The sequence below is a fragment of the Erpetoichthys calabaricus genome, chromosome 2 (genome assembly GCF_900747795.2).
Source record: "Erpetoichthys calabaricus chromosome 2, fErpCal1.3, whole genome shotgun sequence".
Lineage (NCBI taxonomy): Eukaryota > Metazoa > Chordata > Cladistia > Polypteriformes > Polypteridae > Erpetoichthys > Erpetoichthys calabaricus.
This window is the reverse complement of record NC_041395.2, coordinates 60,379,219-60,405,070: the sequence shown is the minus strand read 5'-3', so window position 1 is coordinate 60,405,070 and position 25,852 is coordinate 60,379,219. Positions and strand designations below refer to the sequence as shown.

At 38.3% G+C, this 25,852-nt stretch overlaps 1 protein-coding gene across 1 annotated transcript in view; it reads right to left on the bottom strand.

Moving 5' to 3' along the window:
• Positions 1-24,847, bottom strand: part of ckap5 (cytoskeleton associated protein 5) — a 112,837-nt gene extending 87,990 nt beyond the window's left edge. The window contains 2 exon segments of the mRNA XM_028793839.2: positions 23,296-23,417; positions 24,712-24,847. The gene's annotated coding sequence lies outside the window, so the exon portion shown is untranslated.
• Positions 24,848-25,852: the final 1,005 nt, after the last annotated feature.

Here is a 25,852-nt window from a genome sequence, read left to right as displayed (position 1 = left end):
CGACGTCATACATAAACAACAAGAGAGCGAACTACAATACATATACAGGCGCGAGACCGGATTGGTGATAATACGAAGAAACGAACAGTCCGCATATTAACAGTGAGTGCGATCCTCCTTATTACTTATCCATATTCCGATACGATCACGGGTACAAAACTAGACGGCTCGAGTAACGGGACCACAAACACGCACCCGCATCAAAAAAAAAAAAAAAGTTCACGTCGGCACCTACAACGCGCTTCAAAAAAATGTTACGCGGACAATTGGCTTTGCTTTCAAAAGATTCACTTAGTATAAAACATGCGATGTCCAGATCCCGAATACAGTAATCCCTCGCTATATCACGCTTCGCGGCTTCACTCCATCGCGGATTTTTATATGTAAGCATATTTAAATATATATCGCGGATTTTTTGCTGGTTCGCGGATTTCTGCGGACAATGGATCTTTTAATTTCTTGTACATGCTTCCTCAGTTGGTTTGCCCAGTTGATTTCATACAAGGGACGCTATTGGCAGATGGCTGAGAAGCTACCCAACTTACTTTTCTCTGTCTCTCTTGCGCTGAGTTTCTCTGATCCTGATGTAGGGGGATTGAGCAGGGGGGCTGTTCGCAAACCTAGACGATACGGACGCTCGTCTAAAAATGCTGAAAGATTATCTTCATGCTGCTACCTTCTGTGCAAGCTGCTTCCTGAAGCGACATGCTGCACGGAGCTTCGCATACTTAAAAGCTCGAAGGGCACGTATTGATTTTTCAGTTTGTTTTTATCTGTGTCTCTCTCTTTCTCTCTCTCTGCTCCTGACAGAGGGGGTGTGAGCTGCCGCCTTCAACAGCTTTGTGCCGTGGTGCTTTGCATACTTAAAAGCCAAACAGTCCTATTGATTTGTTTACTTTTGTCTCTCTCTGACATGCTCTGCTCCTGACTCGCACTCCTTTGAAGAGGAAAATATGTTTGCATTCTTTTAATTGTGAGACGGAACTGTCATCTCTGTCTTGTCATGGAGCACAGTTTAAACTTTTGAAAAAGAGACAAATGTTTGTTTGCAGTGTTTGAATAACGTTCCTGTCTCTCTACAACCTCCTGTGTTTCTGCGCAAATCTGTGACCCAACCATAACAATATAAAAATAACCATATAAACATATGGTTTCTACTTCGCGGATTTTCTTATTTCGCGGGTGGCTCTGGAACGCAACCCCCGCGATGGAGGAGGGATTACTGAATAACAATTGCTTATTACAACTGGGAGATGGTACACTCACCAATACAGATGTACTTCACCCAGATATTATTACAATTCCTCAACCCTTTATCTGCGCCGACTTACTTACGGAGATATTTGGAACAGCAATCTCATTAGACCTAATACCCCTTTTAACACAACGGACTATATTATGTCCAAGAAATATTAATGCTGATCACATTAATAACCAGGTCATTTCATTACTTCCTGGAGAGGCACGGCTCTTTCTAAGCTCTGACAAACTTGACTCTGATGACGACAATGACCATCTTAATTTCCCCTTAGAATATTTGAACACTATTAACCCAGCCGGATTACCACAACACAATCTTAGCCTTAAAAACGGAACAATAATCATGCTATTAAGAAACCTTAAAACTAAACAGGGTTTATGCAATGGCACACGTTTAGTCGTCAACACCATGACACACAATGTTATTCAAGCGACAGTTCTTACAGAATCACATGCTAACAATACTGTTCTGATTCCTAGAATAGACCTTACAAGTTCTGACCTGGAATTACCTTTTACATTGAAACGCCGACACTTCCCCATTAAACCTGCATTTGCCATGACCATCAACAAATCACAAGGACAAACCATGGACAAGGTTGGCATCTACCTCTCTGAACCCGTTTTTGGACATGGACAACTTTATGTTGCCTTCTCACGTGTTCGACGTTCATCTGACGTTAAAGTTAAAGTTCTAAATGCTCCATGCCAAGGAAGACTCATTCAAGGACAAGACACCATCTTTACTACTAATGTTGTGTACAAAGACATATTCCAATAAACCATTACACTGTGCCAAGCACTTTGTTTGCTTTCTATATGCATCATCCACACCTTCACACTATTCTATATCTCATTCATACATCTCACTCTTTGTCATGCCCCAACACCAGGGGTTAGCGAGCGAAGCAAGCAGGGGGCGGAGCCCCCTAGTGCTTTCATATTGTATATTTTCATTGTTTATCGTTTTATAGGACAAGAAGTTTATGGAGGATTTGCATATTGAATCTCGCTGAATGTGCCATCAGAGCTGAAGGCTGGTGTCTAGATTTATTTCACATCTGAAAAATATAAAGTCAGTGAAGAGCTGGATAAAAGCAAATTAATATGTACTAGCTGACCCGCGGCGTAGTATACACCGCATAATTATTTATTGATGGGTGAACACTTCGTGAAAGACACAGTTGTCCAAATGGGGTGGGTTTGAGGATACGACTGAGTGAATGAAAAGACGGAACTCTGGAGAGAGCAACATACAATTGTCCGTGACTGAAAACTGGTTTTGGCAGATACAGGCATACTGTATCTTTTTGAAAGTTTGGCCCTGTGCCTTATTAATTGTCATTGCAAAGGCTAATCTAACAGGAAATTGTCTGCATGTAAAAGTAAAAGGTAAATTTGAATCTGATGGGGTCAGGGAAATCCGGGGAATAAGGACAGTTTGTGAGGTAGCAGCTGCAATAGTTTTACACTCCAGTACATTGCGGTAAATGCTGGTAACAGTCAGTCTAGTGCCATTACAGAGACTTCTTGCTTCTTGAGTTTATGCGGAGGCATGCCAGTGGGAGCAAGACTGCTAAGAAATTCTTCGAGGAATGAAGGACGTTCTCGGAAGTGAATGGTGATAGTAGCTGCAAGTATTTGGGACATCCCCACAATTTCTGCCTCGCCACCATAAACTCTGGAAGTATTCATGTAGTCCGCGTATTGTTGAGCAGACTGTATGACTATGCTTCCGTGACTAAGAACAATGGACAGCACGTCACCAAAGTTATCGCAATGTTGGCAAACAAAGGTTACAGCCATGTTGTGAAGTTCGAGAGCAACAGTTTCGTTGATGACATTTTTCTAGAAATATCCGACTGACAAAGAAAAAGTTACCCGATGCAGGAATTTGTATAATCTTGAAAGAAGAGTCGTTTCCATGAAATACTTGTGAAGCGGTGGCCATGTTAGGAAAATGAACAGTCAACGTGGCTCAGAGGTGCATGTGGACTGTAGCACAGACCAAAGCGACTCAGGATGTGTTTGGTGAGGAGTTGGGGGCGGGCACATGAACAGGTAGTGTACATGCCTCGAGAGCGACGAACATGGGAGGAGGGTTACAGTTGGCGGGCTGGGCTCTGTCGTGCATATCCCATGACGTGGGAGGAGGGTTAGAGTTGGCGGGCGGGGCTCTGCCATGCGTACCCCATGTGCACTGCCTGCTCGTGCCTCGAGAGCAAGGGTGGATGCAGGAGGAGGGTTACAGTTGGCGGGCGGGGCTCTGTCGTGCGTGCGTACCCCATGGTCGGGCGACTTGGTCTTATATTATATATATATATATATATATATATATATATATATATATATATATATATATATATATATATATCTAGTGAAAAATGGATGTGAAATACTGCAGAAATATCAAAAAATCTCAAATCACAAGACACCATCCAGATTTGCAATCTGCAAAAATGTCCAATGTAAAAAAAAAAAAAAAAAGAAGAAGAAAAACCATTGGAAAAGGCATTTGTGTTTAAGTTGCTGTCTTTTTTTTTCTGCATGTATAAAACTAAAGTCACTTTCATATGCAAAGATACATGTCTGTTCAGTGTTATTGAAATTGATGGCTTTTGAAAAACTCAATACGCTAGAACCATGCTACATTTTACCAACATGCCAATATTTCAGTGATGTGGCAGTCCCAAACCTGTATGCGGATGTGAAACGTGGAGTCACAAATTCACATAAGTCTGCACAGTCATCCTAACTTGCCCTGGATGTCCAACAATCGCAACAGATTTGTACCTGACAATTATTTCTCACTGTATCAATAATGACTGGAATCCATCTCTCTCTAGTTATACAGACAAGGGCAGCTGAAACCAGACACACGGCGAGTAATCTGGCTGAAATGTTGTAGGTGGCAATATAAGAACAGGACCCAACAAAGACCCAGCTATCATAATGGGCAATGCTGCAAAAATGGTTCGTGTTTAGGAATTAAAGGAGCAGCTACACACAGGATGTTTTGCATACACTAAATTTAGCCTTACAAGGAGCTCTCAAAAATACTAGCCATTGCAAGCTTGCTTGACTGAGTGAAACGCATTGTATCATTTAGCACTATGGTAAGCAACAAGCTGAAAGAAGCAGGGTAATACTGCAATTGCCTGCACATAAACAGGTAATCAACATGGTAACCAGATGGAATAGCATGCTGGGGATGCTGGAACACTTCCTAGAACAGCAAGCAGCAGTCTCAGCAGTTCTGCTGTCCCCTGAAGTGTGCAGGAATGTAACCCATCTCTGCTCTTTGACAGAGGTTGATATAATGGTTGCAGACGATGTGGCGATAGCTCTTAAGCCATTAAGGACAGCCACACTGGCAACGTCTGAAGAGAAGTGCCTAACTCTATTCATTATTGTGCCTCTGCAAGCACACCTGCTGGAGGAGATGAGAAGGGTCCCACACCACTCCACAGTGACTAAGGACCTCAAGATTGCAGTAGACAACTTAAATTCAAGGTATGCATGTAACTGTGTATGCAGGTTTTTTTTTTTTTTTATAGCGTAACATACTATAATAGTTTTAAGTTATGTAATAATAGTAAATGGAATAATAGTATAATTTTTATGAGCTACATAATATAAAAAATACATAAAAATAAAAAACCTATTAAGTTAAAGAGATTTAAATACGGATATGTGAAATCTCATTTTAAGATATACAGGTGCTGGTCATAAAATTAGAATATCATGACAAAGTTGATTTATTTCAGTAATTCCATTCAAAAAGTGAAACTTGTATATTAGATTCATTCATTACACACAGACTGATGTATTTCAAATGTTTACTTCTTTTAATGTTGATGATTATAACTGACAACTAATGAAAGTCCCAAATTCAGTATCTCGGAAAATTAGAATATCAATTAAGACCAATGCAAATAAAAGGATTTTTAGAAATGTTGGCCAACTGAAAGGTATGAACATGAAAAGTATGAGCAAATACAGCACTCAATATTTAGTTGGGGCTCCTTTGGCCTGGATTACTGCAGCAATGAGGCATGGCTTGGAGTCGATCAGTCTGTGGCACTGCTCAGGTGTTATGAGAGCCCATGTTGCTCTGATAGTGGCCTTCAGCTCTTCTGAATTGTTGGGTCTGGCGTATTGCATCTTCCTCTTCACAATACTCCATAGATTTTCTATGGGGTTAAGGTTAGGCAAGTTTGCTGGCCAATCAAGAACAGGGATACCATGGTCCTTAAACCAGGTACAGGTAGCTTTGGCACTGTGTGTAGGTGCCAGGTCCTGTTGGAAAATGAAATATGCATCTCCATAAAGTTCGTCAGCAGGAGGAAGCATGAAGTGCTCTAAAACTTCCTGGTAGACGGCTGCGTTGACCTTGGACCTCAGAAAACACAATGGACCAACACCAGCAGATGACATGGCACCTCAAACCATCACTGACTGTGGAAACTTTACACTGGACCTCACGCAATGTGGATTCTGTGCCTCTCCTCTCTTCCTCCAGACTCTGGGACCTTGATTTCCAAAGGAAATGCAAAATTTACTTTCATCAGAGAACATAACTTTGGACCACTCAGCAGCAGTCCAGTCCTTTTTGTCTTTAGCCCAGGCGAGACGCTTCTGACGCTGTCTCTTGTTCAAGAGTGGCTTGACACAAGGAATGCGACAACTGAAACCCATGTCTTGCATACGTCTGTGCGTGGTGGTTCTTGAAGCACAGACTCCAGCTGCAGTCCACTCTTTGTGAATCTCCCCCACATTTTTGAATGGGTTTTGTTTCACAATCCTCTCCAGGGTGCGGTTATCCCTATTGCTTGTACACTTTTTTCTACCACATCTTGTCCTTCCCTTCGCCTCTCTATTAATGTGCTTGGACACAGAGCTCTGTGAACAGCCAGCCTCTTTAGCAATGACCTTTTGTGTCTTGCCCTCCTTGTGCAAGGTGTCAATGGTCATCTTTTGGACAACTGTCAAGTCAGCAGTCTTCCCCATGATTGTGTAGCCTACAGAACTAGACTGAGAGACCATTTAAAGGCTTTTGCAGGTGTTTTGAGTTAATTAGCTGATTAGAGTGTGGCACCAGGTGTCTACAATATTGAACCTTTTCACAATATTCTAATTTTCAGAGATACTGAATTTGGGACTTTCATTAGTTGTCAGTTATAATCATCAACATTAAAAGAAATAAACATTTGAAATACATCAGTCTGTGTGTAATGAATGAATCTAATATACAAGTTTCACTTTTTGAATGGAATTACTGAAATAAAATCAACTTTGTCATGATATTCTAATTTTATGACCAGTGCCTGTATAGCATTAGGTTCTCGGTTCACATGCCTTCCTTTCTTTACCGATGAGGCCTATGATGAGATATTTTCTCTAGACCGATGACTGAAGCTGTTAGTCCAGATATGGAGGCATCTAATATAAATTATAGAAGAACAGAAATAACGGATTGTTAATGTACATTACAGTATTTAAATAGTACTAGGGTGTTGTACCATGTTAGCCATTATGAATATATCTTGCCTGAAGAAGGGGCCTGAGTTGCCTCGAAAGCTTGAATATTGTAATCTTTTTAGTTAGCCAATAAAAGGTGTCATTTTGTTTGACTTCTCAGTATTTAAATATAAATTCTAAACAGGTTTTCCTTTGTGTTAGCAATATCAAACAACTGAATTCCCTAGCGCGTTCTCAATTGATTTTCCAATTAGGTTTATTCCTGAATATTTTCAACAGCAAGACTGATGGTGACGGAGCAGAGGAAACCGAATGTACAACAGGAAGACAATTCCCTTGGAATGTTTGAAGTGGATGATGCTGCTACTCCACCAGAGGTCAAAAGAACCTTCGGGATCTGCATTGATAGTTCTCCTTGGGCCATCCTACACCCTAAATGCTACGGCATCACAGAAAACTCCAGCTGAAAAGGCACAGGAAGTACAACATGTTCCGCTCTAAAAATCCACTGACCTGGTGGAGAGTGCATGCAGATAAATATCCTCTTTTGGCTTATCAAGCAAAAAGGTATCTTTGTATCCCAGGGAGCAGTATCCCTTTTGAGAGGATTTTCTCAGCTGCTGGCGATAGTTACTGCCTCACTTCACAACATGTAGATAAGCTCCTTTATTTGCAGACTCAGAAGTGAGATAGTAGTCATGAAAGAGTCTAGTGTCATGGACTTTACAGTATACACTTCAGGGGTTTTACAAGACTGTTTACATGACCCGCTGTTTTCTTGCACTATATTCAAAAAAAGACTTCAGTTTATGACTGTTGGTGGTTTACATTTTAATATATGCTTGTTTGTATCTTAGTCATTCCACTACATTTATTTTATTTAGTAAGTAGCCTGTTCCACATTAAATAAAAAGTTAATTCAGCTGCATTGGGGTCAATTCTTAACACACAAATTTATTAAACCTGGTATGTTAAAAATATATAGTGTTCCTTGTACAATTTACAATTAGTTCTCTAAGAACTCTCAAAGCCAAATGTGTGTTGTAAATAAAATAACCGGATAATGAATCGAATTGGAAATTGATTCGGGACCTTGTGAACTGAAACTAAATTAGTTCACGAAAACAGTAATAATACCCAGCCCTAGCGCACACACACGCCTATCTACAGTATCTATCTCGGAGCATTTTCCATTGGCATGTTACCACTCAGTTTAATCAGTAAAAACTAAAACTAGAGGAAACAAACAGCCATCTGGAGATCAAAATCAGAATTATCTTCCATAAAGGACAACAGCAGCAGCAGGTAAAAATCAACCATTTTGAAACTTTTTTTCCCCCCCAAAAATCATACTGCACTTTTTTTTTTTTTGTATTTTTGATATTAAAAGACAGGTATTCCTGTTTTAATTCAGTTATAGTTGAAGTCCAGAAATATAATGAATACACAACCACAACAAACATGGAAACTGGTTCATGTTAAATCAAAAGTATAATATTTTGACAGATTCTTTAGCCAAAAATCTGTGCTGGAATCCTTTTCCAAACTTACTGTAAATGTGCTTTATATGTAACATTTGACTAAACTGAAGTCACATTAAAATGTGTTTAATTATAATTAATTGTAGAACCAGACTGAGCTGACACTCTCCGAGTATTATAGCATATTATGCTACTAGAAATTTGTTTAAAAAAAGGGTGGCCATAAACACATGCACACAGCAGCTTGAAGCCTGTTGGAGGACAAGAGAAGAAATAAAAATGTATTCAACAATGTAATTTTCAATACATGTTTGAAATTGTTACAAACACAAGCCTACTATTTGCTACCAATGAATCCTTTTTTTACACCCTGTTTTCCCTAAACTTTGCTCTCCTCCGAAGAAAAATGACCATTTCAAAACTATGCACATAAGAAACCATGTTCAATGTCAGTGACTCTTTAAAAACTACAGATTTGGGAACACCTTCTTTCTCTCTGTCTAGTTATTTTTGGTCTTATCCTTTATGTGTGTGTGTGTCTCTCTCTCACCCCTATACTCATTCCCACTTTATATTGTAAATGCTCTCTGTGTTCAGGAGAGGGGCGCAAATTGACTCCCAGGGATAAACAGTTACTTTTGAAAGGTTCAACAGAACCCCAGTATAACAACTAAGTAACTTGTGAAGGAGTCTGGTGTATGATAACACTTTTGTTTCTGATGCCTCCCAGGAGAGAGCACTTCATCACCATGGGCTGAACGGTTGTCAACCGAAGAAACCAATACTCCAAAATAAAAAAAATAGAGTACAGTCTGCAGATGCTCACTGGAACAAGGAGCCTTTTGGAGGAGTATTTACTAATTAAACAAAATTTGAACTGTTTGGCCATAATGATCAACAATATGCATGGAGGCTAAAGGGTGAGGCTCTTAAACCAAAGAACACCATTCCAATTGTAAGGTGATTGATGCACTTCATAAAATAGATGGCATCATGAAGATTATTTGGAAATTCTGAAGTAATGCCTCACGGCAGAAGCCAGAAAGCTAAAGCTTGTTTGCAAATGGGTTTTCCCAAAAGGACAAAGATCACAAGTACACTTCCAAAGTTGTAACAAAATGGCTTAAAGACAACAAAGCCTGACCATCACAAAACTGCATAGAAAATTTTAGGATGAACTGAAAATGCATGCCCAAACAAGGAGGCCCGCAAACCTAAGAGATTTACACAAGTTCTGTCGGGAGGAACGGGTAAAATTCCTGTCACGTATAGTAAGAAGCTTGGGAAGGACTACCCTAAGCAAGTAATTCAAGTTAAGAAATTGTAAGGCAATATCACCAAATACTAACAAAGTGGATACAAATTTTTCCACCCACTGAATATTTGACATAGTGATTAAAAGCTGAAATTAATCATTCTTTGGAAAAAAGCTTACAGAAATTAAGTAGATACGGTAATTGACTTAACAGGTGAAAGGTTTGGTAATATGGTAGGTGTCAATCCAAATGTCTAGGGAGGAAAAACAACAAACCCACACCACACACGCTGGATAGTCCAAAGAGGAGGCTCCTTTTAAAGAGGATGAGAGGCTGGTTTATATATTTGACGTGTCTGCAAGGCAAAAATATCTTCTGATACAAATGCACGCTAGTGATGTACAGTAAATGTACCACTAAGTATCCAAAGACGACACATGCTGGTTACGTGGGTACCAGAATGACAAGCAAATGGCAGAATATATTGCAGCACATCATTAAAGCACAAGAAAAAAAAAATCTGAAATGCATGTCTACATAACGTAGGTCATTTGCTAACAATATTATATTTGCCCACCGTTCACTGATTTTTGTTAATGGATCCGATACTCCACTGTCTCCTTATTCTCCTCTTAAAGCCATTTGCAGGGTCTCATTTTCTCTGCTGTGACACTGTTAAGTATGCAACACTAATCAAAAGTAGTCCCTTACCAAGTAGGAGACTACGAACATGTCAATTGAAGGGGATGGCACAAATATTAATTTGTTTGGGTTGCTTTGGCATCTGTTAAAAGTATAGGCCTCACAAGAAAATTGTAAATCGAGTATGGCGAGGCAGGGAGGCAAACGTGAATGACAGCTGGAAGAAAGGAAGTAAATGGTAGTTTTCAAGCACAATTGGAACTCTAAGGGGGGCCCAATTCAGACCCCTCAAACCCCCTTTCGAATATATTAATGTACATAGTCCAATGCACAATCGTGTGGCAGAGCAGCCAGGCACACATGCATGCGAGCTCCGGGAATGAAACAGCAGCGAGATGAGACAACGGTAGGACGTTTTGTCAATCAATCCACATTCAAACTATAATGACAAAGTTAAAACGCTTTCAGAGGGGTCAAAAAACGTATTAATCAAAAACTGAAATGTCTCATTCATACAAGTATAAAGCCATTTTGCTGGGATATTCCAAAAAGTGGTCAAGTACATCCTTTTTGCTTTAGTTATCCTTGATATTCTTAGAACTTGATTGCACTCCTCCTATGACAAACCGAATTGACAAGACAGTTTAAAAAAAAGGCACCCACCTGTGTATACAAGGTTACACAATTTACAATACAGGTCAGGGAAAAAAACAGACCATCAGGTTTAAGTGATTCTCTGTAGAGTTCCATGACAAAATTATGGCATAGAATAGAGTAAATAAATATAGAGTAACTGAGCACGAAGTGCTCTGCTGAGAAGGGAGAACCTGTCAGCACTCCATCAATCCAGAGTCTATGGTTGCGTGGCTAACTCTCATTTGCAGTTTGTCATACAGGAATTTAAAGGGCGGATAGTAAAAGGAAAAAGATTCTCTGGTCTGAGGAGACAATAATTGAATTCTAAGCATAACTTAAAGCACCATATCTGGTGAAGACTAGGCAATGCTCATCATCTGCCTAATACTATCAGTATGGTGAAGCGTGGTGGTGGTGCTTCTCTAAGGCAGGGACAGAGATTGGCCATGATCATCCATCTCTTTATTCTAACTAAATATGGAGAGGACCTACTCCGGAATGCATTCAACTTCAGGGCGACAATGACCCAAAGCAAACACCAAACTGCTGGGATGGCTTTAGTACAAGTTGCTGACTGTCCTAGAGTGGACCAGCCATGTCCTAAAACATTTGTAGAGAGACCCTAAGATTACAGTTAGCAGATGCTTTCCAATCAATTTGATAGAGCTTGAGAGGAATAGAATAAACTAATCTATCTGTGCAAAGCTTATTGAGACTTACCCAAGAACTCAAAGCTATAACTGCACACAAAATGACCTCCGTACTGAATAAAGGGTCTGAAAGCTTATCAGATATTTCAGTTTTTGATTTTAATAAAAAAAGCTTTCTAAAAATGTTTTCACGTTGTCATTATGCGTTGTATGTATTCATTTAAAATTGAATCAAAGAATTCAAATATAGACTTCAAAATTCATTTCTTTTGTAGAAAATAACAATATATTTTTATTAAATTGTGTCTTTTAGGCCATTCAAGGATATATTACAAGATACAACCATAATAAAACTAAACAGTAGCAATAGTGTAGATAAACATTCCATGAAAATGTACAGAACCAAAATTTCACCTTCTAGAAATTTTCAGCCTTTAATCTGGTGACTTTACTTGGTTGATCTGAAATTATAAAGTTTAGAGCATATTGTGTGCTTCATAAAACATTATTGCATAAAGGTTTGCTCTTTTGTAATACATATATACAGTAGCAAGACCACCACTTATTGGAAAAAACTGTACTAATTCTACTTGATAATGTTAATTTAAAATTATGCAGCTAAAATATATCGTGTTTTTTTGAAAACATTGACGTTCTTACTGTCTTATAATAAAACTAAATAGTAGCAATAGTGTAGATAAACATTCCATGAAAATGTACAGAACCAAAATTTCACCCTCTAGAAATTTTCAGCCTTTAATCTGGTGACTTTACTTGGTTGATCTGAAATTATAAAGTTTAGAGCATATTGTGTGCTTCATAAAACATTATTGCATAAAGGTTTGCTCTTTTGTAATACATATATACAGTAGCAAGACCACCACTTATTGGAAAAAACTGTACTAATTCTACTTGATAATGTTAATTTAAAATTATGCAGCTAAAATATATCAAGTGTTTTTTTGAAAACATTTGACGTTCTTACTGTCTTTAAGAACTTTATTGTCATGACAGAGGTAATGGCTAATCATTTACTACAATGTTACACCATGGGAGTCAAAGGATTACCTCAGTCTTTTGTGTATACTTGGAAATCAGATACACAGCACACAATCGTCCTCACAGGTGGCGCAGTTGTAGTGCTGCCGCTTTGCAGTAAGGAGACTGGAAGATTGTGGGTTCGCATCCCGGTTCCTCCCTGTGTGGATAGTGCTTTGAGTACGGAGAAAAGCACTATATAAATGTAATAAATATAATGGAACTTGAAAAGGACACTAGCTAGCACTGCTGCAATTGCCTATGTGAAGTTTGCATGTTGTCCATATGCAAAGGGAATTTTCTTTCTATCTCCAGAAAGACATGTATATACATTAAAATATAATACTGCTTTCTGCACAGGGATAGTGTGAATGCCTTTTTAAAAAAAGAAAATGTTTAAATTTGACTCCAACCATGACCTTTATTGTGGTTTAAATAAAAGTGAGGCTTTGTGGCTGAATGGTTCAAGCATGCTGGGGTATTTGCAGAATGAAGCTTACCATCTGCCCCATGCAACTTTGTGCTGTACTTTAATAACTCCAAAAGACAGTTCAAAATATTTGTAATTGTTACTAATGCTGTGAAAAGTATCAAAATATTGATAAGCATCAATTGTAACATCTTAAAATTGCTTCAATATTAATTTTCCATTGGTTCACTTCTATAGCCTACATTTCGAATGCACTTCTGGTTCACTGTGGCTTTTGTCGGTTACCAATGGGTAGAGCTACAGTCCTATTTCACTTTATCAAAGGTGTTAAGATGGCAACTTAAGAGTGTTGGTGAAGACTTAGATGGTGCTAAATTTATGAAGAGCCCAGCTGGAGTGGAGTCTGGAAATACTTCAGCTTTATGCCAAATATGAACGGAAAAACTACAAAATACATACTCCAAGATTTGCTACCAAACAATACTAACTAAAGGGGTTAACACAACCAAATTAGGCAAATACTTGAAGGATTGATAGATGGGTCAATACAAATTCTTTGTATTTGTATCTTTGAATTTGAAAGTTAAGAATCTTATTTCTAAATTAAAGAAACATCAATCAGTATAGGCCTGTAAACGTTTGCTTTGGAAGTGGGGATGTGACTTTTCTTAATGCAATGCCTATGTTTTAGCTGTCTCTCTACTGTCATCTAGTGCTGCTACTTCTAATTCATTCGCGGACAAACAAAGATCAAGATCCAAATGAAGATTATACATAGAGATGAGTGGTTGGTCATGGAGTCCCAAATGAGGCACATTACCTGCATTGTGAGGGAGTGTCAGTTACGGCACTACGGCCATGTGGTGCAATTCCCCAAGGGTGATCGGGCTCGCAGGATCTTTATTGTTGATGACTCGAACAGCTAGACCAGGCTAAGGGGATGCTCACGTTAATACCTTGCTGCCGGAGATAAATGGTCATTTCTGGAGGGTGGGACTGAACCACGTGTCTGATAGGGGAGTTGCCAACCAGGATACTGAACTGTTTCATCGTGTGGTGGGTGCGGAAACACGCTGTACCAGTGCATGCTCCCCAGCCAACTGGTCCGTTGCAACTGACTCAGATTACTGCACATTTTGTAGAATGGAGCAAAAAATGAATTAACAGCACTGTACCAAAACTAATGAGCTCTTGCTAAAGCTACAAGATTAGTAGGTTCTATAGCCCAACCCTGCATGCAATATGCAAGTTTTGTAGGTGTTAATATATTGTAGAGGTGTAGTTTCTGTATTTCAACACAGCATTCTTTTAAATCCACAAGCAGAACAGATGCAAACTTTTTGCACCCAAAACACATTACATTTAGCATGCTTTACTTTCACTGAAGACATCCATTTTTTCTTGTGTATGTAAAACAATCTTGTGTGTGTAAAACAATACTGTGCATATCTTAAATATTGCTCAATGTCTGTTTAAATGACCATGTTCCAAAACATGTCAGCATCTGTTGCTGGAATGCAAGTCAATTTCCTAATTCATATTAATAAACCAAGAGTTAACATCAAGTAAAGTTAATGACACTCTTAATCATCATCATTCCATACATTATATAGTATATACAGTAATCCCTCGCTATATCATGCTTCGCAGCTTCACTCTATCGCAGATTTTACACGTAAGCATATTTAAATATATATCGCGGATTTTTTGCCGGTTCACGGATTTCTGCGGACAATGGGTCTTTTAATTTCTGGTACATGCTTCCTCAGTTGGTTTGCCCAGTTGATTTCATACAAGGGATGCTACTGGCAGATGGCCGAGAAGCTACCCAACTTACTTTTCTCTATCTCTCTCTTGCGCCGACATTCTCTGATCCTGACATAGGGGGATTGAGCAGGGGGGCTGTTCGCACACCTAGACAATACGGACGCTTGTCTGAAAATGCTGAAAGATTATCTTCACGTTGCTCCCTTCTGTGCAGCTGCTTCGTGAAGCGACATACTGCACGGTGCTTTGCATACTTAAAAGCTCGAAGGGCACGTATTGATTTTTGATTGTTTTTCTCTGTCTCTCTCTCTCTGCTCCTGACGGAGGGGGTGTGAGCTGCCGCCTTCAACAGCTTTGTGCCGCGGGTGCTTCGCATACTTAAAAGCCAAACAGCCCTATTGATCTGTTTGCTTTTCTCTCTCTTTCTGACATTCTCTGCTCCTGACGCGCACTCCTTTGAAGAGGAAGATATGTTTGCATTCTTTTAATTGTGAGACGGAACTGTCATCTCTGTCTTGTCATGGAGCACAGTTTAAACATTTGAAAAAGAGACAAATGTTTGTTTGCAGTGTTTGAATAAAGTTTCTGTCTCTCTACAACTTCCTGTGTTTCTGTGCAAATCTGTGACCCAAGCATGACAATATAAAAATAACCATATAAACATATGGTTTTCACCTTTCGCGGGGGGTTCTGGAACGCAACCCCCGCGATGGAGGAGGGATTACTGTACACACTAGGGTTGTCAGATGAACCGATTCTTTGGTACCTAGTCGATACCAGAACTCTAAAAATGTAACAGCACTATTTTTTTTTCCCCACAATATTGGTAGTACAGGCAGTCCCAAGGGTTACGTACGAGATAGGGACTGTAGGTTTGTATTTAAGTTGAATTTGTATGTAAGTCGGAACAGGTACATTATTTTAATAAATGCCATTGTTGACCGTCTGTAATCAAGTGCTCTGCCAATGAATGAAGGAGTTTTACCTCTCTCTGACCTTTTTATTATTTCTACTTTATTTTCAATGGGATGGTTTTTCTCTTCTTTACTGTATCACCAGCACTTGCATCAGATTTGTGTTTCAGAGACATTCTTGAAGGGTGAAGACAAAAGGTTAAGATGAGCTCTTCTGCACAGCGCTATACAATACACGCTATCACAGCAGGAAGGCACCCGTCAACACGTCTGATGTACTGACGAGACAACTTCCTGATATGTGCGTAACAGTACAAGCAGGCTTGCTATTGAGAATGACTGGGGGCGGCGAGGGGGGGGGGGGGTTCATCACCAGCCCACCTCACAGTCCTATCCACTACAGTATGCTACCTACAGCGCCCGCCCACCGAGAATGAACAAGGTGCGGCCAAAGGCGGGTAGTGAATCACCCAACCCCAATTCAACAGGCAACCATCCGGGGCACACTACAATGCTACCCCTGCCGCCCCGTTCAGCCACAACTGGGTCACCACTTGCAGCATAACCAGCCGTGTGTGCTGTGAAACGCCCCCCTCCGCTCCATCCTGCCTGCGTCCAGTCAGAAGCAGTAGCTGCGGCGGCGTAGTGGGCGGGCAGCAAACCATCGTCCTGCACACGACCAATAGCTGTGGCCCCGGTGACTATGGACCACGGGTCACTGCTTGCCGCCCGAGCAGCGAAATCTCCCCCCTCCAGCCACCGCTTGCAGCATCCCCAGGCCGAAGATGGAGCGGCAGTTACTGAGGCGCATGCGTCGCAGCTGCGTCCTCGTTCGCAAGTCGTAGGTCGGATGTCCGTAACCTGGGGACTACCTGTACACAGTGAAAGTTGGTACTGCACTTCTGCATGACAGTGTACACAAATTACTTCATAAAGCACAATACTACAAGAGAAAAACAGGAGTGGAAACTACATATTAAATGAGATTTCAGCAGTGATGATATAGCACTGGATCAACACATGTTGAAAAGAAAATCAGCAGGTCATGTTCGGAAATGTTTTGTATTCAAGGCAGAACATTCAGCACACGATGGCAGAAACTGTACTTATTTAAAAGAAAACCAAGAAACACATACACACTTTTATTATTGCCAGTTTCATCCAATCCTGGAATTCATAAATTGGCCATTTTGCTTTTAAAACCTGCTCATATCAAACAGATGCGAGTAGTAATTATTTTAACTTGTACTGTCACAAAGCTGTAAGAGGAAATGAAATAAATTAGATTTTAAAAACCACGTCCTTTATAGTTCCAATAAAGAAATGAAGTGTTCACATTCATTCTCCAATTGTACTACAGGTGCCTGTCCAAGCATCAATTTTCTAACCAGGGTATAGAGTTCAGTGTAGCCGAGTTAACGAAACATCAGCATAAAGAAGTTGCAGCAAGTTTAAAATAAATAAATAAAGTGGGTGGGGGAATGTTTCAAACAAAGTGGTCATTTGGCTTGTCAACCTCAGTGATGAAATGAGCCACTTCATTTGTTAATGTACCTATTAACACAATATGTACTATGGTAACAACACAAATGGTAATCACCAAGGTATACAATTTGGGCAGAACAGCAGTCTTTACTGCCGATAAAATGAAAATGCTAAGTTTTTGTTTCCTTTTTAATATATGAAGTTTAAATGTCATGAATGTAGTACAATCACATGATATTTGAATGGTTAAGATTAACTGACTACAGATGTAGAAAATTAACAGGACTTTGTTTCTGGATTTGTACACAGCCTAAGCAATAACAATTTTCGATTATTTTAAAAATGACACATACACACAAAAAAAAAAAAAAAACTTTCCAAGAGCTCGGAACAGATTACAATAAAACTGATAAAATTGATTTCAGACAAGATGTTTCAAGTTTAAACAAATGTAAAAACAGACAAATTTCTGCAATTAAATCAAAGTCTATGACAGTCAAAATTTGGCTCATTACACTTGAGTAAGTTTTTTCATTTTTTTTAAGCCAGCTAATGATGCATATATTAATTTTACAATAGCAATGTTACAAACTTAGCCAAGCGATTGTCTGAGAAACCAGATTTTAAAAGCTTGCTGATGGAAAAAACAGCTTCAAAAAGTTTTTTTTACATCACTTACATTTTACGCCATATCCTAAAAGCATTGTGACATTAACTCAACAGAACTGATGAAATATTTAATGTTAAGCAGCATTTTTGGAGAGAAAATGTCAGAATAAAATTTACAATGTGCACACAGCAAATTTTTAAAAAGTCTATGGCTATGCAATTTCTTTATAAATCCAAACGCTAAAGAGAAATCCAAGACAAGGCTCTCCAAAGGTCTTAAAAACATGTTTTTTTAGTGGACACACCCCAGAAGTCAGTTTTTGGGGAGTCGGTCCAACTCATGACCAGGGTCAGGATAAAGTTTAAAAATGGAACATGGATGGTCCGTTCACTTTAAAACCAACACAAAATAACTTTGCACCACTTTGTCCCTAAGGGCATACAAAAACAAACTTCAATAAAAAGTTCCCTACCAAAAAAAAAGCCCAAACTAAAACAAAGACCTCATTTGTTGTGCAGAAAAGCCTAAAGCACATGTCCCCAGACAACTAAGAACCCTTAAAGCTTTAATTTTTTCTTTAATGCTGCATGGGATGAAAAAGTTACACTTTTCTTTCTCAAATTGTACTTTGAAACTATTTTCAGAATTTCCAGGTTTAGCTTTGATTTGTATTGATAAAATATCACATTACTCCCCGAGCACAATGATGCCATGTATGGAAATGCCTTGCCAGTCAAAAATGGACAATGTTTACAGTGGGTTGATTACATTGTATTTCACTCAAGTCACTTGTGTTTTTAAAACACTGTAATAGAGAATGCCAAAGGAAACTTGTTGCAGAAAATTCCAAATAGGAAGTATCTACAGGAACATGCCAGGACTGTGATTACGGCACTACAATGTCTTGCAGCCTCCATTTAGCACTCACAGTTTGAAGACCTAGTCTGTCGGTATCTTGTTTCCCATGTACAATGAAAAACCTCACCCAAGGCTTCTGCAATAATTTCCAAAAAAGTTAGATATTCTTAACTATATTATCAGAGACTAATCTTTCAGAAAAAGATGATCTTTAAAAATTCACAAGTTAAAGTGTCTATACAGATAGGGCAGAATGCACGAATGTGCCGAGAAACCGTACTTAACGTCAAACTTAAATAATCCAGTTTACATATTTTGGAACCTATCCTCACAGCATGAGGGCAAGTCAAATACAGGGTCAATTCTCATACAATCCAACATTTACACAGAGATCCTGAAACCTCCAATTAATCTAAACTGCACAGCTATTCGCCTGGAAAATTTTAATAATTGGTGGCATTGGTTGCTGATGGGGGTGTAGGTGCCTTCTTAACGTAAAATATATAGATTAAACAATAGAAATTAATATACAAATTTCACAAAAAGGAAACACTAATTTAAAATTTATATTCACAAAAGGTAGGCCCACAAGATAATGAAACAATTTTAATTTAATCATATCTTCTAACTTGCCATAAGAAGGAGGCCGGAACACAATCTGCTTGGAACAACAAGTTGAATTATTGAAACCGAGAACTGCAGGAATGTATTTGCTTTTGGGGCAAGGGTGTATCATGTCATTGTCTAAATGTAGAGTCAGAATGAGGTTTTGAAACAACTTACACTGAGTTTAAGAGGGAAAGCATGCCAGAATCCAAGGACTACAGTTGCGAAAATCTCACCACTCCCTAAATCGCTGGAGCTATAACCTTAAGTGAATAGCAGTCAGTGACCAACTACAGGTTTGTTTCAGAGTTATCACTCTTTTGCCAGCCAATGTAAGAAAAACTAGGAAGTCTGAAAATAATCATATGGTATAAAGTTCATTTGAATAAATTAGTTATGTGGATGCTTTTAAAAACCATTTGTTCAGCCTGTAGGTGTTTTAAGAAACTTCCCCAGGTTAAAGCTCCACTATCCGTTTCTTTCATATAGGATGGTTTGCTATGTGAGCTGGCAGCATACTTTTTTTTGCTTGCATTCTTTGAACCATTAAAAGCAATCCTAAGGTAAGTGATGAAAACACTATTCAAAGACAGTTCTGGCTGGCAATGCGACACCCTGTGACCACAACACATGTATACAAATGAAAAACTGGGAATTGCAAGCTACCCACAAAATTCCAGAACCACCAGTCCATTCATTCGAGTGTTATCCACATTTTTTTTTTTTTAAGAAAACCACAAAGAATGACTGTTCAAATGTTCAAAGCATGTAGTCCACATAATTAAAGACACATTTTTTCTTCCCAAGAAAAAAAGCATACAGAATATGTAGAATGTTAACACTATACTGAGAAACTGAAAATGTCAGAAAGTTTCAGCTATTCAGCCCTGATCAGTTGTGCCTTTTCAATTTGCACCCATAACAGGAGGAACTAGCAAGAAAGCTGTCATCTAAAGATGTACATATTACAATAATTCTAGTAAGACATGAATTAAATGTTTATTATAGGCCAAAACAGCTTCATTTCATTGTATAATCAAGTCTGTCATGTATAAATAGTGCAATGAAATTCTTATGTGCATGTCTCCTTAAAAAAAAAAAAAAAAAACATGAACAAAAGACTACTGTATATATGTACTAATGTACTAAGGTTGCACAGTATACTAGTATTGAAAAAGTACTGGAAAACCCAATTTCTAAAATGGTATAGTTCCAACATTTTCACATATCATGTTTGATCATTAGTAGCGCAAAAACTAACCCTCAGCTATTTGTGTATTCAATTTACAGGTAGCTTAACACAATGGCTGTCTATTCTCTAAAAATCACCCACCCATGGCTCAATGAAGGTGTTGTGTGATTTTGTGGATTTGAGTGGGGGGTGGTTGAGAGTTAATCTGTTCTTTGAATCAGTACCATATGGGTACTGGTATAGAAGTTTAAAACTTGGCATTGATACCAAAGCTAAACTTTTAGTAATGATCCAACACTGATATGTACAGAAATACATATGACGAAAAAAAAACAAAAAACAATGGAAACAAGTTAAAGTTTCTGACAACACCTTTGACCAAAGAATTGCATACAATTCTGTCCAGCGGAAGTTGGTTTAAAGTTTATGGTGACAAAATAGTGCTTTTAGCATCATCTTTGCCGTTTTGTACAGAGTGGAAGATATTCTTCATGCACATACCCGATTGCATTAAGCGCAACAGAATCTCAGCTATTTAATACTCTTTAGATAAAAAAGGGGGTGAATCTGGACTTCTTAAAGTCAATAAGAATATTTTAATGTTTTCAGCAGTTGCTACCAAAAATTATAACCCAACTAACAATCAGCAATAAACAGGAAAATGAGGATGGACAGAGAAACCAAAAAGAAAGCAACATTTTTCATTTGAGAAACAAGGACATGTCTAGAAAGTAATAATAAACATTTAAGAATTCTGATATACAAACTCAAAAAGGTATTTTATTTGAGTGTAGAGGTCTGCACAGAACTGATTTCATGGTGCATTAGGAAGAGATGAGATGCATTCCTGTACAAAGGCATACATGTACAAACTTTTTTTAAGTTTAGCTCTTTTTCACAAACTCTACATACTATTAATGCAATCAATAATAAGGGAAAACTAGAATCTAGTTAGTTGTTAGTAAAATGGATGTAAAACAAAGTAAGACTCTTGACTTGGAGTGAGGGAAGATATTGACCTAGATCACATTCAACTACTGGACTACATCAAAACAGATACTACATCATCAAAGCCTGCAAAGAGTGTCTACAGGGAACAGTTGGCATTTATTTTTCTTTTCACCTGGATGCCTAATTTTCACCCTTTCTTAATTCATTTTACTTTTTCATTAAAGGGGTGAGTGATACAGTTCAATCAAAAGTACCGGTACAAAATGAACAAATTCCAGTAAAGTGAAAGATAAAGGAAAAATTTCCTAAAAATCTAAAGATTGTGTGTACACTTTCCAACACCATAATCAGAAGAAAGATGGCTTTATGTTTTAATTCCATGCTGCTCCACTCAGAATTTCAGACCTAATCAAGCCAATCATTCTTTTAGAATCATTTTTAAACTAATCATCACAAGCCTTTTTAATACCACAGTATATTTTTCCACTGAGAAAACATTTGTAAATGGGCATCTTTGAACAGAACACTTTTAATGGCTAATACAAAAATCTATCACGTTACTGTTCTGCTGGCTTAATTGTCTGTCTGGAAACTGGACATTGATCATCCTCCACCCACCTCTTAATTATGTCTGGCCAACAGCTGGGGAAAAGGATGCTCTTAAAACCATGTGTATTGGGAATAAAATGCTGCGATTCCCCAAAACATCCAGACTTGGCATTCCTCATTAGTGACAAGTATATTTTTCAAAAACCTTTTCAAATTATTTCCCAGGATAGAATACTGGCCACCGTGTTGCATCAGTCAACACACTGGGGGAAACAGGCCATTTGAATGATGCTCATTTTTAAGTACCCTGCATATGCAGAAAATAAATAATTTAAAATACTCTTTAATGAAGTCTTCCATTTTTAAAGTGCAATATTTTGGATATTAAACTTAGGGATGTCAGAAACTAGCACAACAGAAACTTCTTTTAAAACCATCCTTGATGTACATCAGTGCTTTAGCAGCATAATCAAACTTTAACACAATTCTGTGGCATTGACACTACAAACAGATTTTTGGACAACTAGTAGAAATGGCCACCAGAAAACAGAAGAACATACAGCCTCCACACAGAGCAGTAAAAGAAACATTGTCGGTCGGGGGTAGCTCTACCTAGTGCGTCACTGTGAAAATGAAAGGTAAACTTTATCATAGTTTTAGACTACAGATTAAAATTTAAAAAATATATATGTTGCCATTTTACAAAAAAGTTTCGCCAGAAGTCAAGGACTGTTCTGGGCCACCTAATAGATTTCAATCACTACATAACAATACAACGTGAGATGCAACGAAGCACTAAGAAATAACTGATTTCGGCATCCTCACTTTAAATCAGGTTAGGTATACAAATCAAACAAAATTGTAATTAACTTCAATGTCCACAAAATCATCTTTATCACGAATTCGTTGGACGCAACTTTGTCAAAATATTGACTGTTTACGAGGGAACTGCGTTTCCTAACATTACGGCGATTTTAGAGAGGTGCAAAATATCTTAAGCAGATCCGAGAGATCTGTGCAACTCTAAAACGGCCACTGAAGGTGGTAGTCGTATTTGTTATAGCCGGACGACAAAGCGCCACAAGATTTGTTGATGCGTGGCTGCATGCATTCGTTTCGCGGATGGACATATCCGACTCCCTGATATCCTACCTCAAATGCCAGGCCCTGCCGGCAGTTTGTGGTGCCCAATTGACGCACACGGCTCAGATCAGCGAACTTGTTCAATTCTTTGACATTTCTAAACAATGCGACTAGCAACCGGAGCCTTGTGACCAAACAAGAAAGGCGCAAACAGCGGTGAATAAACCTTTCTAGGGAGTAGCAACATAGCTACTATTGTCTGTCACAAAAGCACCATACCAAGGCCTTGAAAACGTATTAATAGCCTCTCGAAAAAAAAAAACCGGAGAGAACACGTCATTGGCTTTCAGCATTCATATCAATTCAAATAAAAATACACGATTATCGGAACTTCTATTTTACTCACGTTTAGTGTGATCTGGCAAGGCAGAATCTGTTAGTGCCGAGATACGGTCATTTCTCTGCTCAGAAACGCCTCCAGGGGCGGAGAAAACGAGGGCGGGGTTCAAACAAACACTACGGCGCCGTCTAAAAAAAAAAATCATTTAAAACGTTCGACTGTCAATTCATCATCAAACTAGATATGGCCTCGTTAACACACTAAGCAGCACCGCTATTATAAGAATATTTAACAACGGTTTTTATGAAGTTAAATAGCGTTTAAATATGAATCATTATTAGATCCCTGTAACAAAATACCGTTAAAATCTACCTGACCTCTCTTTCTGTATTTATTTGAACTACGATAAAACATACATAGGCATGAAGTCTCCGAGTGCCACCACTTACCTGGGTTAATGCTAACGTTAAAGCAATTCCTGCATTAATATGCAAATTGAGAAACTGTAATATTTAATCTTACACACTTCTTGCACCAATAAATTCATATTTAAACTAAAAGGAAATGTTAACATGGGTCGACAACACAAGCTGACAGATGCTGAAGCAGCTCTTAAATCTAAAAAGTTATAGCTCCTAATGCATTTCCACACTTTGCTTATGTGTATAAAATGTGGGGAGGCAAACAATACACATTAAAACTGCTTACAAATAAAATTATAAAAGTAAGCAAACCATTTTAAAACAGCCCTTCATATGCTTATTAAGTGTAGTTTTATAGAAATATGTGAAGCCTGGTAAAATTAAAATAAAAATAAGTTTAAAGTCGGCATTTGCGATTTTAAAACGGCTCACGCCAGTAGATTGTAACCATCTAAATAATAAGTGTAAGATTTTCATTCTGACGAGGATATCTTAAGAAATAAAATTTCCCAAATACAGCCCCAGCCCGCAAACGATCTCAGAAATGAAAGAAATTCAAGTTTGACACGTTCTGTGTCTAAGAAGCGGGACAGCAAAGCTAAGACGGAAGGATCAAATACACCTTGCACAGATACAAGGTGTATAGATCTTAATCAGCAGCTACTATGTACCATTTATAAAACTTTTTACCTTTTCTTGTGTTTTTCCTATTTTTTTATTACCAAATTTACATGCGTTTTGCCTATTTTCACACGGCCTGTTTGGGTGAGGGCTATCCGGAAAAACTTTTACAGGATGATTCTAGCTTTTAACCTTTACGTCAAATGAACTCAAAGGCCACTTTTAAAAGAATTAATGGACAAACACACCCAATTAGTCAACTCATTGTGACAAAAAATACTTCTCCTTGAGGACCCAATTTCAGATAGTATATTACAATACTAGCTACTACTTTATTATTTATGCTAGCGGAAACGTAATGCATTCAGTACACACGCAACACACTCTGGATAAAAAGGTTTTAACTCCCGAAATTCCACTTTACAACATAGACACTCACCTTCAAACTTGCAGCGTAAATATTACCCAAAAAGAAAGGAGAAAAAACATCAACAAAAAATAATTATTCAAAACGTCTTCTTGGACTTTTCAAAATCGTTACGCCAAGAACGCTCCTCCTACTTAGGTTACTGTTTGAAATTGTTCACCGCGAAGTAAGCTATCGTGTGATTGGCTTAAAGGTGTCCGCGGATTGGACGATATGATTGGTGAGTTTGAAATTACGCGAGAGTGATATTTCGCCGCTTGTTAAACAGTCCCTCGCTGCTCAAGGGATTTTGACAGCATGTTTAGATCAAATCATGTATAATTGTTAGTCATACTGATGAGGACAGTACTGCACTGTGGTGATGTAGCACTCGGTTTAACTTCGCAAAAATAAATTGAGTACGCTTTTTACTTCATTGCGATATGCCAGTACAGGAAAAGGGTATGATTTTCTTCCGTGTACTAATAATGATCGAATGATGCATAACAACAACGCAATCTTTAGTGCTTCGATCAAGATATGTAGCCATATGTTTCCTGAAGTGGGACTATTGGGCGTAACCAATCAACATTACGTTCCGGTTCTTGGTTGTTTACCACGGAATTGTGGGATATTCCTTTTTTTGTATACGACTGTAGCTCTAGTACGGATATACGTGACGGGGATGACAATTCAACGAGGTATGATGTGTAAAAACGGCTTTTATGAGTAACCTGTTATGACATTTGAAATGAATGGCTTCGAAAACCAGATATATCAAAAGTATTTAAGATTTTTGTTTAAGTATACTTTTATTATCCCAGAGGGAATTTTGTTTGTAGCAGTCAAGTACAAAACATTAGGCATTGTTTTACAGATACAAGAAAACAGTTCGAGACACAACAACCGACAAATAGTATTATCATAAGTACACGTACTCAGCATTAATACAAAGAAGGATATTTACCCTTAACGGTACTCAAGTAATTGCATAATTTAGCAACTGAGTAATAACATTCAAAATGTTTTTAGCTACTGGAAGAAACTTTTTAAAACTGTTTCTTTTTACCTCGGGATCCTAAATCTAAAGCCTGATGGCAACTGGTAAAGTTTAGGAAAAAAGAGGATGGCTTTGACAGAATTCAGTTAGTTTTCCTTCAAACCTGTTTGTAAT